This window comes from Jatropha curcas, chromosome 3 (genome assembly GCF_041381405.1).
Source record: "Jatropha curcas cultivar XTBG-Jc1 chromosome 3, XTBG_Jcur_1.0, whole genome shotgun sequence".
Taxonomy (NCBI): domain Eukaryota; kingdom Viridiplantae; phylum Streptophyta; class Magnoliopsida; order Malpighiales; family Euphorbiaceae; genus Jatropha; species Jatropha curcas.
In genome coordinates, this window is record NC_143153.1 from 18,059,642 (window position 1) to 18,079,173 (window position 19,532).

Genomic DNA, 19,532 nt, shown 5'->3' on the forward strand with positions numbered 1-19,532 from the left:
TATGGTTTGACTCAAGGGGGGGTTTTCATAAGTTAATGACCTTAGGTTATGAATTCACAAAACAATCATAAAACTCAATGATTTAATTTATGTTTGATTGCGCTATTGGAAGATAGGTAATTAGACTAGATTAGAATAGCTAACAATACATCGGGAGAGCTTGTTAGTGATTTCAGGGTTGTTTCTCCTACTTGAACAATTAAAATTGATTAACAAACTAATAAAATAAATTGGATAGAATTAAGTGAAATCAAATTCCCTAGTAGTTTAAATCCTTGATTTCTTTTCACCTAAACTTTGTTGTTTGATCTCTTTCTGTTTTATTTTCGAATTTACTTTCCTTACAACAAATCTCTCTTATTGTCATTTAAATAATAATAGGTTAATATAATTTTGGTACTTGATATACAATCCCTGTGGATACGATACTCTCTTACTCTATATTACTTGTTGCGATTTCGTACACTTGTGAAAATCCACTGTCATGTTAACCTATATTACTCTATATTACTTGTTGCGATTTCATACATAATTTTTATCTCTATATTACTTGTTGCGAAAATCATACACTTGAGACTGTACTGGTCCAGAAACGGGGGAAGAAAAGGAAGGAGCAGAAGGATGTGATGCGGCAGTACTGGTCACTGAGCAAAGGATGAAGCCCCAGACGTACCTGAAGAAGGATGTGATGGCGGCAATACTGGTCGCTGAGCAGAGGATGAAGCCCCAGACGTACCTGAATAAGGATGTGATGGCGGCAGTACTGGTCGCTGAGCAGAGGATGAAGCCCTAGACGTACCTGAAGAAGGAGGGATAGACCTTCCTCGTCCATGGGCACTGCATCCTGGGCCACGACCTCCACGCGAACCACTGCCGGACGCGTCTGAATCAAATGCTCTGCCTCTAGCCATCTGTACTGCAGATATCAGAACCTAGATAAAATGAATTTATACAATTATATGAATTGTAGAACATGTGGTAAATATGAGTAAAGAAAGTTAATAACATTGAAATTCTTCATTAATAATATTAATTACATATACATTTATCAATTTGTGACAGTAAAACTGCTCTAAGTATTAAGTGTCTTCAATATCATCTGCTTCCTCCTCCTCTTCATCATCTTCCTATTCTTCATATTCGTCTTCTGAGGTACCCATGTGTTGACGCGTGTCTTTATGCCCTCACCTAACCTAGTGATGATACGAGGACGCAGAATGAAGGGTCACGGATGTCCGAAAGTTTTTAATCCAAGGATTTAATTTAGACCAATTTAAATATGGCTGGATTGCATAGGAGTTGCATCACGCAGCTAATAGGTGTGTGACGGCACTGTTGGTTGAGTCACGCAGCTCCAATCTAGATGACGTCACCGTGAAAAGCTGACATAACGGTCTTTCATTCTGTTTGAGTACGTGGCAACGGTCCAGAAAGTGAGCTGCGTCACGCAGCTATCGGGTCCGTCACGCAGCCGTCAGTTGCATGACGCAGCTATCCCCTGTTGCCCTACCTCTATAAATACATCGTTTTTCTCTTATTCGGGACAAGATTTTTAGGGCGTAAAAACATATACTTGCGGCTAGGTTTGTCTCTAGAAACTCTTCTGAGTTCCCTTGAAGAAAAACAGCCATTAGACATCAATTAGGTTAAGAACAAAAATCAAAAAGAAAAAGAAAAAGTGAGAGAGAAAAGGGTGTGTTAAATCCTTGTGAAAAAGACTTTTGGAATGGTTTAACCTTCACTCTTTAAGGCGTTCAAGTCAGTCACAATCCTCAGTCTGAGGGTTAGGTAATTCCCTCAAACTTTTCTTTATGTTTTTAGCTATTTATTCATAGTTATTTGTTTTATTATTACTTTGTTAGTTTAATCTTAGTTAAACGGTATTCTGTCCACTCTTGGTTGTTTTTAGATTTTATTAGAGCATGTTTAAATAAAAGAAAGACGTAAAAAAGGTTGTTTAAAAAGTAAAAAGACGGACCAGAGCAGTTGCGTCACGCAGCCAGTAGATCCGTAACGGAACTGGCAGTTGCGTGACAGAACTGTTCATGTCCAAAATATTGTTTCTTTAGCCAGACCAATTGCGTCACGCAGCTATCGGATCCGTAACGGATCTGGGGGCTGCGTGACGGAACTGTTCTTATTCACGACTTTATTTTTAATGTACTATTTTTAATTATAAATCTAAAATATACATTTAACGGATCTGGAATTTCAAGAACAGTTAGGCACGCGACTATTAGTTCCGTCACGCAGCTGTTCTCCCAAAGACAGCTGCGTGACGCGACTGTTCTAGGGTTCCAGAAACGATTTTTATCCTTTTAAGAAAAATAATAGTTTTGTACAAAAAATCAAATATAATTCTTTTAATAAATCCGAAGACAACCAATTGTGGACAGATTACAATTTAATTAAGTTTAGTATATTAAAATGTAGTTATGCATGATTTTGGGTTTTTGGCTATCGGGTAAAATTATTAATCGGGTAGAATGTATTTTTAGGTTTGGTTTGTGGCCCGCCTTTAACCATAAGGCAAGAGCAAGTCTTTTATTTATTTTAGTCCAACTACTTTGGATTGGATGGTGCGGATGATTTAAGTAATTATGGATGCAATGATTGAATTTAATTGAATTTAAATGGGACGATTAATTGATTTTCCACATAGGAACTCGGCTCGACTTGTTCGGGTTGGGTTTAAGTAAATAAATAATTTGACTTTTCTAACTAAAATAAATTAGAAATCGTAGGTTAAAAGAGGCCGGATTTTCCGAGCGTCGGCTTCCAATGGGCAGACGTACCCAATTCCCTTACCCAGAATCACTTTGGTGCGCCTGACCAGTTTTCTAGATAATTTGGCCTTGAATAAAATTGGGTTTAAAATGGAGTCACTTTTATAAACTAAAATTGGAAACGGTCCCATTGCCGAAATAATGGGTGGCGACTCAAAATGTTTTATAAGACCGATTTATCGGCATCGCATCCAATAAAATGTTTTGTCACCACTGTTAAAAATAAAATCATTTTCTAATCAAAATAAAAATGGAACGTTTTTCAGGTCGCTCGGGGCCGAGACGAAAACAGATTGGCGACTCTGCTGAGCACGCATCCACTAATCCCCGGATATTTTTTAACTAGATGGTTGCAATTAGGAATTAACTCTAAACTTATGTTTTCTAAAAATTGTAAATAAATTGGTTAGAAAGCTGTCGAAAAATTCTTTAATCATTCGTGTTTGTTTATTCGCTTTCTCTTATTTTCTAAGATTGTTGCATTCATAATGCATTTTCTCTCTTCTCACCACTTTCTACCCATATTATCCCTGGGTATCATTGTTGACTTCAAAGGTGGATCCAGCCTAAACCTCGCATTTTAGGCACATCCACTCGAGAATTAACAATTTTACCAACCACAAGCCTAGTACCTTAAGCGGTGCGTCAAAAGGAGTAGGCCCATTTAAAAGCCCGAATCCTGTTTGCGGAACCCGGAATATGTAAGCCCAATGGACTAAAACCCACGTATATAGTCAAAAGCCTTAGACACTTCCCCTGATTCTGTTTGCTGTTGTTTTGCCGCATTCATTTCCGAGAGTTTATATCGTCAATCTTAAAAACCCCTGCTGGTTGTCGAGATTAGACCAAATCCTAGGAAACAGATGTCGAAATTTATACCAACGGAACTCGTGTGTGGGAGAGATAAGGTTGGAAGGCATGCATTTCCCAACTCCCATTCCCCTGTGTGTTATAAACTGCTCATCCACTGTGACATTCATGCACCACGTAATATCTTTCGTTTCAACCATCCACTAATAAGGGCTAATTTTCGGTATGGACGTTTGATCTTGATTTTGAGACTGGACCTCAAATTCGCTTTGAATAACATAATGCAATTGTTTATAGTGAATTAATACCCAAAAGAAAAGGGAGTTATAAGGGGGTTGCGATTCCTTTGTATTTTCACATTTCTCGCATTATCTGAAAGTAAGCGTGAGATTACGAAATTTATAACTAATAAGATCCTGCTTGGGACCATCTGTTCTAAGGCAAAAAGTAAGGATACAAAAATTAAAAAAAATAACAAAAAGTATCCCGCTTGGAAGTTCTTCCAAGGCAAAAACCAGGGACTTAAGAGAAAATAGCCGACCATAAAATCCAAAAGGAACGATCAACGACAGATAATGCCAGAAATGTTTGAGTACGAAATAAATTATTGTCATGTTATTCACACCGAATTTTGGGTCCAGTCGTTGAAATCGAGATCTTATTTCCATACCGGTTATTAGCACATTAGATTTGCATTCCTCATCCTATGTGTTTCTATTCTTCATGCATACATGCAAAACCTACTTTAATTACGTATTAAATCAATATTTGGCATATAAAAACTAAAATTTTAAAAATTGTTATTGTTAGCATAGAAAAATGTGTAATGCTATTAAAATTTTTAATTTATAAATTAAATAACAGTCCAGAATCCATATTTAGATTCAACTTGATTTTAAAATGAGTCTTTTTCCTATTTTCTTACAGTTTCCTATCCAGTTTTTGATTTCCTAATCGTTTCTTCTCTTTGTTTTCTCATTGTTTTCTTTTCTTCGCCTTCTGTTATTGTCTTGGTTGTTTTCTATTGCGTTTTGACCTCACATTATTTTTTTTCCTTCTTAGGTGCAGTCTTTTTCACATAACTTTGCCTCTATGTCCATGATATAAATCAGCTATGGGTTGTGGAACAATCAGTAATAATCAGAATCCCTATAAAAGTGAAGTAGAGGCCGACGTTATTGATATTGTTGAGGTGTTGGAGACACCAGTTGAACCAAGGGAAACCCTTTGCTTGGCTAGCAAGCTATGCACTGATCGAACCTACAATAAGTTCGCTTTAATGGACACTATAGTCTGAGTCGAAAGTCCGGCATGTTGTTGTTGTTGTAAGGGAGTGGGGCAAGAATGTGTTTGTGTTTCAATTAGCCCATTGGAAAGATATGTAGTCTGTGATTCAGAATGAGCCATGGCATTTTGAGGGGCATATTCTCATGCTGAAGAAAGTTGAGAGTACTGAGCAACCATCAACCATTGAATTTTCTTTTTCCCCTTTGTGGATTCGAGCATATGATCTCCCACTATGATGTATGATGGAATCAGTAGTTAAACTCATTGGTGGTAAGACTGCCTTGCTTCGGGAATGGTTCAAGGATGACGACAAGGGTTAGGGAAAGTTCATTCGATTTAAAGTTTCTGTTGATCTCTTTAAAGCCCTCCTTAGGGGTACATCTATCAAGTTTATGGGAATACGGGTGCCTCTAAAGTATGAAGGTTTGCCTATCTTCTGCTATATCTGTTGTAGGTGTGGCCACTCATTTAAACAATGTGATGACTCTGAGGCTATAGCAGATGATGATTCAGTTTTGATGCATTATGGTGATAGTTTGAGGGCATCCCCTTTACGACGGAGTGGTAAAATAACTTTCTCTAACAATGTCAATTTGGATCCCAAGAGAAATTTGGTTTTTAAACCGGTACAGACAGCTCCTGCTTCTCCTAAGGTAGTGATCAATCATGCAGAAGCACATGCCGGGTCTAATATCAGCCCATCGGTTGACTCAATATTGGAATATTCTATTTTGGACCAACTAAGGGGCATGCATTTTCAAGCGCAACCCACTGACTAGGAACTTCAAAGCCAAGTTACTGAGTTTTCACCAAATACAGATGAACCTCCAGTTCTAAATCTATTTTTATCTCACTATGTTCCTATACCAGCGACGGTGGAAACTTTACCTCGATCATAGCTATCCTATTCCACATCTTCCCAAGATTTCCTCGCACCAGACCTTGCCCATTCAGTTCGCATACAACAGCCACCTGAACCGTGCAAAATCACTCCCTCGGCCACCCTACACCTTCTCCAACAGCCTTGGTCCTCTCCTTTCATTAACACCAATCATCATGACACTACGTTTGGCTCTGAATATCCACTGACCTAGGTTCCCCAATTTTGACTTTTCCCACCGAATTTTCAATTACCCCGCCCAATCTGTTGTGCTTGTTCCCGTGTCTAATTCCTTCCCCATTGCCCCTAAGCCCTTCTCTAGCCTGCATGATGTTAGTATTGGTAGCGAACCTGGTGTTCTAAAAACAATTAAAACTAGTTAGAAAAGGAAAGAAAGGCATGTAAGCAGAATTGAAAATTTTGCTTCCCCTCAGATGGTGGGTAAGCGTAAGGGAGAGACAGATGCAGAGAAGTTGTTAGAGATGGAGATCAATTCCAATAGCGAAAGAAGCAAATGTGATGCAGCTGATTTCACAAAAGTAATGGCGGCGATCACTAGGCAGTCCCGCTGAGCATTATGAGTATCCTGGCTTCGAATTGCATTGCAGGAGGCTTGAGAACCCCAATGCAATTCGTCAACTAAAATTACTGGTTAAGCAAAAAGGTCTGGATATATTATTCCTTATGGAGACCAAGAAAATAGATATAGAAATGGAACAAATTCAGAGGAAGTGTGGTTATAGTAATGGGTTTTCAATTTCTTATGAACGAGATATTGGTCGGCGAGGTGATATTAGCGTGTTTTGGACAGGGAACTTAAACATCAAAATTCTTTCATCATCTCTTCATCATATGGATGTCACGGTGAATGGATAGTGGAGATACATAGGCATATTCGGATGGCGTGAAGAGCATAAAAAAATTCTCAAACTTGGGAGTTTTGATGTGTAATCTTGCTTCTCAATGCTCTTTGTTTTCGATTTGTGGCGATGACTTTAATGAGATTCTCTATCATAATAAGAAAGTTGATGGTAATGCTAAAGACACGAGGAAGATAGACGCGTTCCATAATATGCCAGTGGATGGAGGATGTTGTTCAGCCCATTATTTCCTTCTCAAGGAAGAAGCATATACTTATATATTGTACACTGCAATTTCTATGATTTTCACTTTCTCTTAACATGAATTGATGTTCTTTGTGAAATCACATACTAATTAAGAGCTGGATGTTTTGTGACTCCTTGTGTCATTTTTTATGTTATTGTTATTGTTGGTAGTGGACTAGTGCAGTGAATTAGCATTTATGATTTATATTTTAATCATATGTTAGCAAAACTAATCATCTTTTCTCACATGCATATATCATTAATAATATTATTATTAGTATAGTCCTTGAATGTAAAAGAAAGAAAGAAAGAAGAATAATTTGATTAAGCCTTAGGCTGACAGTCAGATATCGCACAAGTGATAGGACTTGATTAAGTCTTGGTAGCTTCTACAAACATTATTAAAATCTTTGATCTTTTTTTATCTAAAAGTGAAATAACATTAACCCATCAATCAAACATCATTCTCAAATTATTTATTTTAAAAGAAAAGGAATCTATGGCTACTCTCTTGTCTCGTGAACCAACAAATTAAACATTAACCTAATTTCACATGTTTCCTAAGTTTTTCATATTGAGACCTATTTGTTACATTCTACTTTTCCATTACCAACTTGTTTGCATTTAATTAATATATATGGTTCCCCATTTTAATCATTGACAAGCTGAATTTATTTGTAGCTTTATATTATTGTATTTGTATGGGATTATTATATTTATTAAAGTCGATTTTAACTAGATGTATTTTTGTACTTAGATATTATTTTCAGTTGCAACCACTTTCTCTTTCTCTGCCTAAAATTGCTTACATTAACAAGGATTTATATTTCCAAAGTGTTAAGCAGGTGGATCCTACAAAGTTTAATGTAAGTTTTTTATTTTATTGTCAGTTTGTATTTCTCTAAAATTATTGAATATATTCTATGCAAATAATATTTCCTACTATAAAGTTGTTTATCATTATTGTTATAACTTGCTTTATTGATGATGTAAAAGGGTCCTGGAATATAGTTTGTGCACACCTAAAGTTCAAAGTATAGAATATTTAGAATGTTAGTACTAGTGATGGATGTTGTTAATTATTTAAACACTTTAAGACACTTTTAAAATGTTTATATGGATCTTCTCAATTATCCTAAATGAATATTTAAAATCTTCTCAATTATTTATCATTTCGGAATAAGTTATATTGTAGTTATTTATCCTAAATGAATAGAATAAATTACATTAATTTAAATAATAGTCGACCATGTTGAAATGAGTAGAGATCGACTCTGGATGTACCAACAATTTGAGGATGGTCTTTTAAATTAAAAAATAGGACTATTTATATTTATCTCAATAACTTATTATTTACTTAATTATTTTATGAAAATATAAGCAATACAAACATATCAAAATAAATAAAAAATAAAAAATGATAAATTACAAGTGAGAATAACGGGTAACAATAAAAAAAAAACCATATGTGTGCAATACATGTAACAATTATCAAGACAATTAATTAATACATCAAATAAATTTACTAAGAAGAAAAAACTACAAATGTAATAATCAAAATTATGACAACCGAAAAAAAAGTAACTAGGAGTATTATCACATAAAGAGTAAAAAGAAAGAATAAACACTGATTAATTTTTTAAACTTTAATTTATTTTTGGAGCGGTGGGTTTTAGTTAGAGTTTCTCTTATTCTCTTTTCTCTCTTGTCTATCTAATCCTAGTTTTTGTTTGGGACTGCCGCTCTTAATTACCGGTTGCTCCCTACTTTTCATTTTTTTCTACTCGCTCCTGATCTTTTATTCTTTTTTAATAAACTCAGATCTATTTTCTTCTAATAGATCTGTTTTTTCTTTATTTTTTTCATTATTGTTGTTTTGTCTCCATATTTGGAGTTTGGAGTTCTTTGGTCCCTTCTTCCACGAGGGTTTAGTTCCTTCTTTTTGAAGGTTTGTTACTAAAAGGTATGATATTTGATTTTATTTGATTTGAGAATTTAGATCTTATTTTAATGATGTGTATCTTCAATTAGTGGAGCATGGTAGTGTAGTCTGTTCCTCCATTGATGTTATTAACGCATAGTGGCATGAATTCATCTGTATACGTCATATGCAATAAGTTTTTAGAAAAGCAATCCAAGAATAGAAGATCCGAAGAAGTTATTTTGTCATCCAAATCAGTTAAAAGACTAGTTGCTACTATAAAGATTTATATCATTCAAGGTCATCTTCGAGCGGAAAAATTCAATATTGCTTCTTTTAATTTTATTTTTATTATTCAAAAGAATATAAATAATTCTTTTGATTTGTTAAAGGATCAGCAAACTTTAATTTCTATTAATTGTAATAGTAAATTCTATGTCTGATTTAATTTAGCATTTGTAATACTTGATTTTATTATTAATGAATTTTATTTCTCAAAAAGTAAAAAGAAAAATTAAACTTGAATATTTATCAATTGATTAATGATTATATTGTTCTCACTGAAATACAATTATTGCTGACTAATAGTCTGAGCACGCCAGGTATTGGAGTTTACCAACTTCTGGATAAATTGCACATCCTGAACTTCTTAATCAAAAGACTGAAAGTTTTGGCTCTACAATAATCGCTTCACCAACTGTTGGAAAAATAGACAATGCAGAAATTAGAATTCTAGAGAAATAACACAAGAAATAGAAATTGCTTTGAAATTGAAATACTGTATTAACAATGACTGAAATTACAAAAGACAATTCTTATAGGCACCTGACGGTTATCTTTTTATGCACACGACTTCTCAACTTACCCAGGTGACTGCTCAAGTAACTCTCTTTCATCATGCAATGAGGGAGCAATTTTAGTTATCCAGCTAACCACCTTTTCCAAAAATTAATTAATTAGAGGCTTTCAATATTTAAAGGTACAGAAATTAATTAATTTAAAGTCCATAAGAAAAATTAAAATATGGTGTAAAAAATTGCCTCCCACACATGAGATTGGCCTAATAGGCCATTCTTCATATGTCAAAGCCCAATCCAATTTCTAATCTCTAACCCAATCACAAAGTATGATATGATTTTCCTATATTTATTCCTAACCTTAGCGCTTAGGAGCTAGTTTTACCCTATTTAAACTTTATTTACTCACAAAATCAGCTCTCCCACTGCTCTTTCGTTTGAGCTGTGCAATTTGATTTTCTATTTACCTTCTACTGCTCCTCAACACAAAGGTACGCCTGCTCTTTACTTTATTTTATTTGTTTCCTTTTAAACTCAATATGTGATAACTTTATTTGATTTGTCTTTTCCTTTCTTCTTTTTTTTTTTTTTTTGTTACATCACTCACATCATACCACATCACTTATCTTTCTTCACGTCACACACACACACACACACACACACACACACACACACACACACACAACTACAATATATATATATATATATATATATATATATATATATATATATATATATATATATATATATATAAAGAACTTCAATTTCCTTTCTTTGATGACCAAGGGCAAATCGCCAACCACCTAAAAGAGGATAGTACCTCTGATTCAAAAAGATGTCACATCCCTTTTTTTTTTATTCTTCTTCTTCTTCTTCTTCTTCTTTTAATATATATACACAAAAAGCACACACACAGCAACGTAATGTCACATATTCTTTTAAAGAAATAAATGCATGTGTATAAAAATTACCTAAGTGTAAATTTACTACACTTTTTAGATTCTCTCCTTGCTATGGATCCTTCCGCATAAAATTTTGTATCCTTTGCCCTTGGTGAAAACAATAAAAATACATTAGCGGCAGAACTAAGGAATCCTACAATTCCTATTATGCCAGCTTCTCTTCAAGTTGTTCCATTCACCACTGGTTTATTTTTCAATACTGGGATAAACTCGTTTACTAGAGTTGCTCAAGGTAAACAGTCAAATAATATAATCTTTAGAAAATAAAATAAAAAATAAATTGAACCTGGACTTGGGATTGAACTTAATGGTTGCAAATGCGTATTTTGTGTGTTATTCTGTTTTGATAGAAATCAGCTGGAGTGGGCAGCCGATTCTTGGAACCTAAAAAATACAAAGGAAACTCTGTTGGATTTCTTAAATATTCGTACTACTCACTTACTTTTCAGGTTTTTCTTCCAATCTTGGCACGATGATTCCTTATCCTAAGACGTCTCCTGGTGCATAGCTACCTAAGGTAAATTACTAGTAACACCTCAACCATTACTGTTCCTTTCTTTCCAAATTGAACCTGACCTTGTTTTTTTTTTTAAAAAAAAAAAAAAAAAAAAAAAACAGAAACAGGAACCTATCCATCTTTATTCAGGATAAAAAACCATTCACCCTATAGCTAGAACTCCTCCACAGAATCCATTTCGTTTAAGTCATACCAACGAACTCCTTCTCTATAAGCGATTAATATCCCCATTAACCTTTGGTAGAGCAAGATCCTGGCCTCAGTAAATCATAAATGGAATTCATGGATTACTGCTCTATCTTTGAAATACCAAGATTGTTGGAAAAAGACTGGTTTCCTCCATCTGATCAAAATAAGTCATCTTTCTCCTGATGCTGTTCCTTTGAATTATGAAATACTTTCTGCAGCTCTGAGGGTTAGGTCTAGCACCTGCAACTCCTTCATTTTCCAATGGGTCTTATGTCCATCACTCTCAAGGATATTAAAGCTCTAACTGGATTACCCATTCTTGGTGATGACTGCCCAGCTCTTATTCCTCGTAGGCAAGATCGTGCTGGTTTTCCAAATGATTTCACTTCATATAGGCTAGCAATTTATTATGGACAAGGCACTAGCTATGCAGATCACATACGGTTTATATGGATTTAACTATGTCGTTTTCTTTTTTGCCCTGTCTCAGCTCACCCTATAAAGGAATATCTTTCTCCGGGATAACCTCTTGCTGATGGTAATTAATATGCTTTAGGTGTTATGTTTCTGGGTTCTGTATACCATAACATTTGAAAGATGATTTCAGATAACCCTTTTCAGAAGTGGACTGGCAATTTGTGGATTGTTCAGCTTTAGTTATTTTCTTACTTGCCTGACCTGAAGGCCTCACCTTTACCCCGTACAGGTGGCAACTTCAGTCGACAAGTCATAACTGCTACTTCTAAATTGGACCTGCATGCAGTAATTGATTTTTCAATAAAACCAAAAAGAACAATTTTAACAGGTTTACTCCCTTTGATGATCCCAATGAACTTTATGATAAGAGTCATATTATTCAAACCTCGTAGTCAAACTTCTATTATTCCTATTCCTTGATCACAGGGATGTTTACTAAGATAGTGTAAAACGTATTCCTGTATTGTAGGCATTTTGTTACTGCTCTTGTATTTTAAATACTCATCAATAGCAATCTGAAAATTATTATCCCTTCCATCTGTTTGCCATTCTTTATGGTATCAGAGCAAATTTAAGGTTTCGATACCGTGTGTTTTTTTTTTCCCATGGCGCCTTCTACCACTTTTGCATCATCTTCTTCTGTTATAACCTCAACCATTCCCTCAATCCAGAATCATGTTACAGTGAAACTCACCACAACAAATTATATTCTATGGAAAACCCAACTTGTGCCTTTTCTTCATGGTCAGCAGCTGTACCATCATATTGATGGTTCTATTTCTTCTCCTCCAAAGTTTACTAATGATCTTCCCAATCCTGCTTTCCAAGACTGGTTTCTCAAAGATCAAACAGTGATGGGATGGATTCTTAGTTCTCTATCTGAATCGATTCTGTCACAAGTTGTTGGTGTCAAAACTGCTCACGAAGCTTGGACTCGGCTTCAAAAAACTTATGCCTCTAGCTCTAGAGCACAAATTCATACAATAAAAACTGCTCTTTATACCTTGTCTCGTGATACCGAAACTATTGCTGTCTATATGAATCGAGCAAAACAATTATTCGATCAATTACTTGCTCTTGATGCTCCTATTTCTGAAGATGATCTCATCGATCATATTTTAAGGGGGCTAGGTCCCGATTACAGTCCTTTCACTCGAAATATTGAAGCAAGACTCACATTAATTTCATTTGATGATCTCTTTGGCTTGTTATTATCCGAAGAAATGCAGATTCAAAGTTCCAATACGTCACTTACTACACCAGCAGTTGCTCACTTTACCAATCGCCAGTCATCTCGTGGAGGTTATAGAGGAAGGGGACGAGGTGGCCGGCGAGGAGGCTATCAATCCAATTGAGGTCGTGGAAGAAATCAAAATTCAGAGACTTATTGTCCTACCTGTTACAATTGTGGAGGTAGTGGTCACACTTCCAATGTTTGCCCCAGTCCTAAAATCACCAACCAAAATACCAAACCTGCCAGCAACTACTCTTCTTCACCAACTCCATCCAATAAGCCGTGGATTGTGGACAGTGGAGCAACCCATCATCTCACATCTGAACTGGAAAACTTGGCCATTCATTCTGAGTATTCTGGGACTGATTAAGTAGCTCTCACAAATGGTAAAAACTTGCCAATTTCTAGTATCGGTTCCAATCATATTTCTCTCAATTCTCATAATTTTTCTTTAGATAATATCTTATATGTTCCCACTTCTAACACCAATTTGTTGTCTGTTCGTCAGTTTACAGTTTCTAATGATGTCTCATTGGAATTTTTCCCTAATTTTTTTGTGATTAAGGACCTTCGAACGAAGCAAATACTTCATTGGGGGCACATTAAAGATGGATTGTATTTTCTTGCATCCACCATGCCTCCACTAGCTATTCATTCAGTTTCCTTGTCAACATGGCATGCCCGTTTGGGTCATGCTTGTTCTCAAACAATTAATAAAATTCTATTGTCAAATAAGTTGTCTGCTTCTCCTAATAATATGAAATCTTTGTGTGAAGCATGTTGTGTTAGCAAATCACATAAATTACCATTTGTTGCTTCTTCTTTTGTTGCTAAACAACCATTAGAATTAATTTGTTCTGATTTATGGGGACCTGCACCTATTTCCACATCTGATGGTTGTTTATATTATGTCATATTTTTCGATCATTTTACTAAATATACCTGGATCTATTTCATTCGCAAAAAATCTGATGTCTTCTTATGTTTTGTTAAATTCCGGCAAGTCGTTGAAAAATTTTTTGATAAATCCATTAAACAATTTCAATCTGATTGGGGTGAAGAATACCAAGCTCTCCAAAAATATTTGAGTGACAAGGGAATAATACAACGTAGTTCTTGTCCACACACCCCTGAACAAAATGGGTGTGTAGAGAGAAAACACCGTCACATAACTGAAACTGGTAGAGCTTTTTTAATTCATGCTTCTGTTCCACCGAAATATTGGGATCATGCCTTTGCTGCGGCAGTTTACACTATTAATAGACTTCCTACACCCACACTTAAGCACAAATCTCCTTATCACGTTATTTTTCAACGACATCCGGATTATCAATTTTTTCGTACCTTTGGTTGTGCGTGTTATCCTTGGTTGCGTCCTTATTCTAAAAATAAATTGGAACCACGCTCCACTAAATGTGTCTTTCGTGGGTATAGTATTCTACACAAAGGTTACAAGTGTCTCTCTTTGTCTACTCACAAAATATTTTACTCACGTCATGTCTTGTTTGATGAACAGGTTTTCCCATTCAATGAAAGTGATGGGTGTTCTTCTGTCCTCGGTGCACCACCTCCACTACCTTCAATCTTATCACTTGCTCAACCACGAACTACTGCTTCCAGTAATGCACTACCCAACCTTACCAATTCAACCAATAGCCTACCTGCTGCTGTACCTCTACCTCAATCGAACTCTCAAACATTACCTTCTGCTGCTTGTTGACGCGTGTTTTTTATGCCCCGCCTGATCCAATGATGATACGAGGATGTAAAATGAATGGGTTAATGCTATCTAGAAGTCTTTTAATCCAAGGATTTAAATTAAAAATAATGTTGAATAAGTTGGCTGAGTCATAGCTGCGTCACGCAAGAACAGCTGCGTCACGCAACTGTTCATCACTGTTCATCACTATTCATAACTGTTCATCACTATTCATCACTATTCATCACTGTTCAACAAATGAGTAGCGTCACGCAGCTACAGTAGCGTGACGCAGCTGTGTCTTGACCTACCCTATAAATACATCTCTTTCTCACAATTCTCACAGAACAAGGGAAAACAAAAAAAAAACACAGAACAGAGAAAAAAAAAAGAGAAGAAGAAAACGATTTTGAAACCCTAAAAAAACACACTATAAAGAAACCACAATTAAATCCTTGGAAACAAAGCTTCTGGAAATCTTAACTATCATTTGTTAAGAGATTTGATCCATTTGCAAGCATCAATCTGAGGATTAGGTAATTTCCTTAACATTCTTTGTATTTTTTTTATATTTTTGTGATTTTAGTAATATTTTTGTGGTTTTAGTAATCTAAGTTTCTTTAAATTATATTCTGTTCATATTTGGCCATTTTATATGTCTTTAAATCGTATTTAAGTAAGAAATAATGTAAATAAGACATTTAAAAATGAATTCTGGGCTAGGACAGCGCATCACGCAACTGTTCCTGGATGAACAGCTGCGTCACGCGACTGTTCATCCAAGAACAGTTGCGTCACGCAACTGTTCCTGGAAGAACAGTTGTGTCACGCAATTGTTCATCCAAGAACAGTTGCGTCACGCGACTGTGCAGTTGCGTCACGCGACTGTGCACTATTCATCGTGCACTATTCACTGTTCACTATTCATGGCTCATGAAGAACAGTCGTGTCACGCAACTGTTCATCCAAGAACAGTTGCGTCACGCGACTGTGCACTATTCACTGTTCACTATTCATGGCTCATGAAGAACAGTCGTGTCACGCAACTGTTCATCCAGGAACAGCTGCGTGACGCGACTGTTCATCGATTTTTCCAGAAAAATAAAAAAAATAATAATAATAATAAATTTTATACGAAAATAAAATCTAATTTCTTCAATAAATTTGAAAATGCCAATTATGAACAGATCACAGTTTAATTAAACTTAGAATACTAAAATGTAATTCTATGTGTTTATTTATATGAATTTTGCAATTTATGTTTAAATTAAAAATAAAATTAAGTTTGTTGATTTATTTATATTTAAGATTAATTTGCATGTTTATTAACAATTTGCATTTCTAGTGTTAAATAATAAATATGCATGATTTTGGGTTTATGGGTTGGATTTAAATCGGGTAGAATGTATTTTAGGTTCGGTTTGTTGCCCGCCTTTAACCATAAGGCAAGAGCGGGTCTTTTTATTTATTTATTTGGTTTGATCGCTTTGATTTAATTGCTTTAATTTGAATAATTGCTATGTGATAATTAGATTTGATTGGGACGATTAATTAATTTTCCACATAGGAACTCGGTTTGGTTTACTCGGTTTGGGTTTAAATAAATAAATTAGCTTTTCTAAAATAAAATCAATTAGAAATTGTAGGTTAAAAGAGGCCGGTTTTCCGGGCGTCGGCTTCCAATGGGCCGACGTACCCAATTCCCTTACCCAGAACCGCATTGGTTCGCCTGACCAGTTTTTCTAAATAATAGGCCTTAAATAAAAAAATGGGTTTAAAATGGAGTCACTTTTATAAAATAAAATTGGAAACGGTCCCATTGCCGAAAAAATGGGTGGCGACTCAAAATAATTTATAAGACCGATTTATCGGCATCGCATATCCAAAAAGGTTTTTATCACCTTTTTCCAAAACAATAATAATACATAAAAAGATGTTTTTCGAGATCCTTCCGGGGTTCGGGATTTCGGCGAAAACAGTTTGGCGACCCTGCTGGGGATTTTGCACCCACTAATCCCCGATTATTTTTAATAAATAATTTAGTGGTTGCCATTAGGAATTGACTCTAAAAAGCCTACTATTTAAATAAAATTGGTTAGAAAAGCCGATGGAAAATTGTTAATCGTCCGTATATGTTTAATTGCTTTCCTTTTCTTTCTAGGATTTTTGCATTCATACCGCATTTCTCTCTTCTCACCTCATTCTACCCATACTACCCTTCGGTACTGGTGTTAACTTTGACGGTGGATCTAGCCTAAACCTCGCGTTTTAGGTGCATCCATCCGAGAATTAACATTACTACCAACCGCAAGCCTAGTACCTCAAAGGTGCGTCAAAAGGAGTAGGCCCAACAAAGCTCGAATCCTGTTTGCGGAACCCAGACTTTGTTAAGCCCAATAAGACTAAAGCCAATGCATATAGTTAAAAGCCGTAGTTACTTCCCCTAAGGCGCACCCGACCCTGTTTGCTGTTGTGATGCCACATTCATTTCCGAGAGCTAATATCGTCAATCTCAAAACCCCCTGTTGGTTGTCGAGATTAGACCAATTCCTAGGAAACAGATGTCGGAATTTATACCAATGGAATCCGTGTGTGGGAGAAATAAGGTTGGAAGGCATGCATTTCCCAACTCCCGTTCCCCTGTATGATATAAACTGTGCATATGTTGTGACATTCATGCACCATGTAACATTTTTCTTTTCAGCCATGCATTAATAAGAGCTAATTTTCGGTATGGACATTCGACCTTGATTTTGAGACTGGACCTCAAATTCATTTTGAATAATATAATGCAATCACTTATAGTGAATCAATACCCAAAAGAAAAGGGAGCTATAAGGGGGTTGTGATTCCTTTGTATTGTCACATTTCTCGCATTATCTGAAAATAAGTGAGCAAGAGATTACAATATTTGTAACAAAACAAAACGAGATCCTGCTTGGGACCATATGTTCCAAGGCAAAAATTAAGGACACAAAAAAAAAAAGAAAAATCCTGCTTGGAGATTCTTCCATTCCAAGGCAAAAATTAAGCACAAAAAAAAAATAAAAAATAAAATATCCCGCTTGGAAATTCTTTCATTCCAAGGCAAAAATTAGGGGCTTGAGTGAAAATAGTTGACCGTAAAATCCAAAAGGAACGGTCAACGACAGATAATGTAAAAAATGTTTGAATACAAAATAAATTATTATCATATTATTCACACCGAATTTTTGATTCCAGTCGTCGAAATCGAGATCTTATTTCCACACCGATCTTTAGCACATTAGAAATGCATTTCTCATCCTATGTGCTTTCATTTTCTCATGCATACATACAGGACCCATTTGAACTCAGGTATTTTTACCTATTAGTCAGAATTGATCCTTCTCGGGAAATCGCTTCGAGAGCTTGGAACCGACGCCCTGGTCAACACTTGCTCAGAGTGACCCCAATCCCTGAGCCTACTCCAATCAGTCCTGTGATTCACTCAAGTTTGACAGTTTTAGATTCAGATTTGGTAAAGATGGTTGATAATACTCCGAATGAGGCCGAGTTTTCTGAAGCCCAAATAAGAACTATTGCTCAAATTGTAGCCGCTGCTCTCGCCCAAGACAGGGCACAAAATCAGACTCCTCCTGCATCAAGTAACCAACCTGTGGTTGAGGAGAGACAAATCCCAGAACCAGCTTCAGATAATCAGGCCTCTGTGGGTAACACTATCCCAGTCGAGAATGACGTAATCAAGCAACTTGCTGAGCTGAAAGACAAAGTTGAGAAAATGTCTGTAGCGAAGGAAAAGGACCCGATCACCAACTTCCATGTAACTGAATATGTCTTGCACCCAACCAGCTCCACTTCGTTCAAAACTTTTAAACACACTGTGTTTGAAGGAGATAATGATCCGAGATCCCATCTGTCCGAGTTCATTCGTGTTGCTCAAATGAACCGGTACAATGAAGAGGACGTACTGCGGGCATTTCCCCAGACACTGCATAAGAGCTACCGGAGGTGGTATGATAATCTGGAGGTAGAAGTACAAAGGAACTGGGTCAAGCTTCAGATTGCTTTCCTTAAGCATTTCAAGATGGATGAAAGCGATGAGTTTAGTCTCCGTGATCTGGAAAGTCTAAGGCAGGAGAAAGATGAAAGCTTCTCTGACTACTACAGGAGGTGGAGAACCAAGCTATTTATGGTCCAGACAAGGCCGAAGGACCAAGAACTAATAAGAATTTTCTGTAGAAGCCTCTTACCTTTCTTCAAGGAGAGAATGCTGGCCCAACCTCTCATTGATTTTGCTCTAGTTCAGAGGGCCGGGCTGAATGTTGAGGAGCTTTACAAAGAGGAGAAGAAGAGAAGCCAGGGGTTTGTTAACTACCGACCTTCCCACAATGGTCATAATAGGAATGCTGGTCATGCAGCTACAAACCAGTCGGGGAGTAGCGATATAGTTGGAGCTATTAGGGAGAAGGCGCAAAGGGAGTTCACTGATTTGGGCAGACCTTTAAGCAAGGTTATGCAGTCCTGTATCAAGAATGGTGTGCTGTCAAAGTTACCCATTAATCCATCCAAACCAATTCTAGGCAAGTTTATTGATCAAAACTGTGAATACCATCAGTGCAAGGGGCACTCTACTGATAATTGCTCCAGGCTCAAACATGACATTCAAAACTTGATAGATAGTGGGAAGATCACCAAGCCTCCCAAACACAAAAGTTAGCTGTGATGGGTGAATTGAACAATTTTTTTTTTTTAATTTTGCTTTTTATTTTCCGAATGATTACTTTAAGAACAATATGGATGGAGTTTGTTTACTATTTTAATCAATGGAATGAATTTTGACTACTTATTTTCTTATTTCTCCTGATTGTTATGTTTATGGCATTGA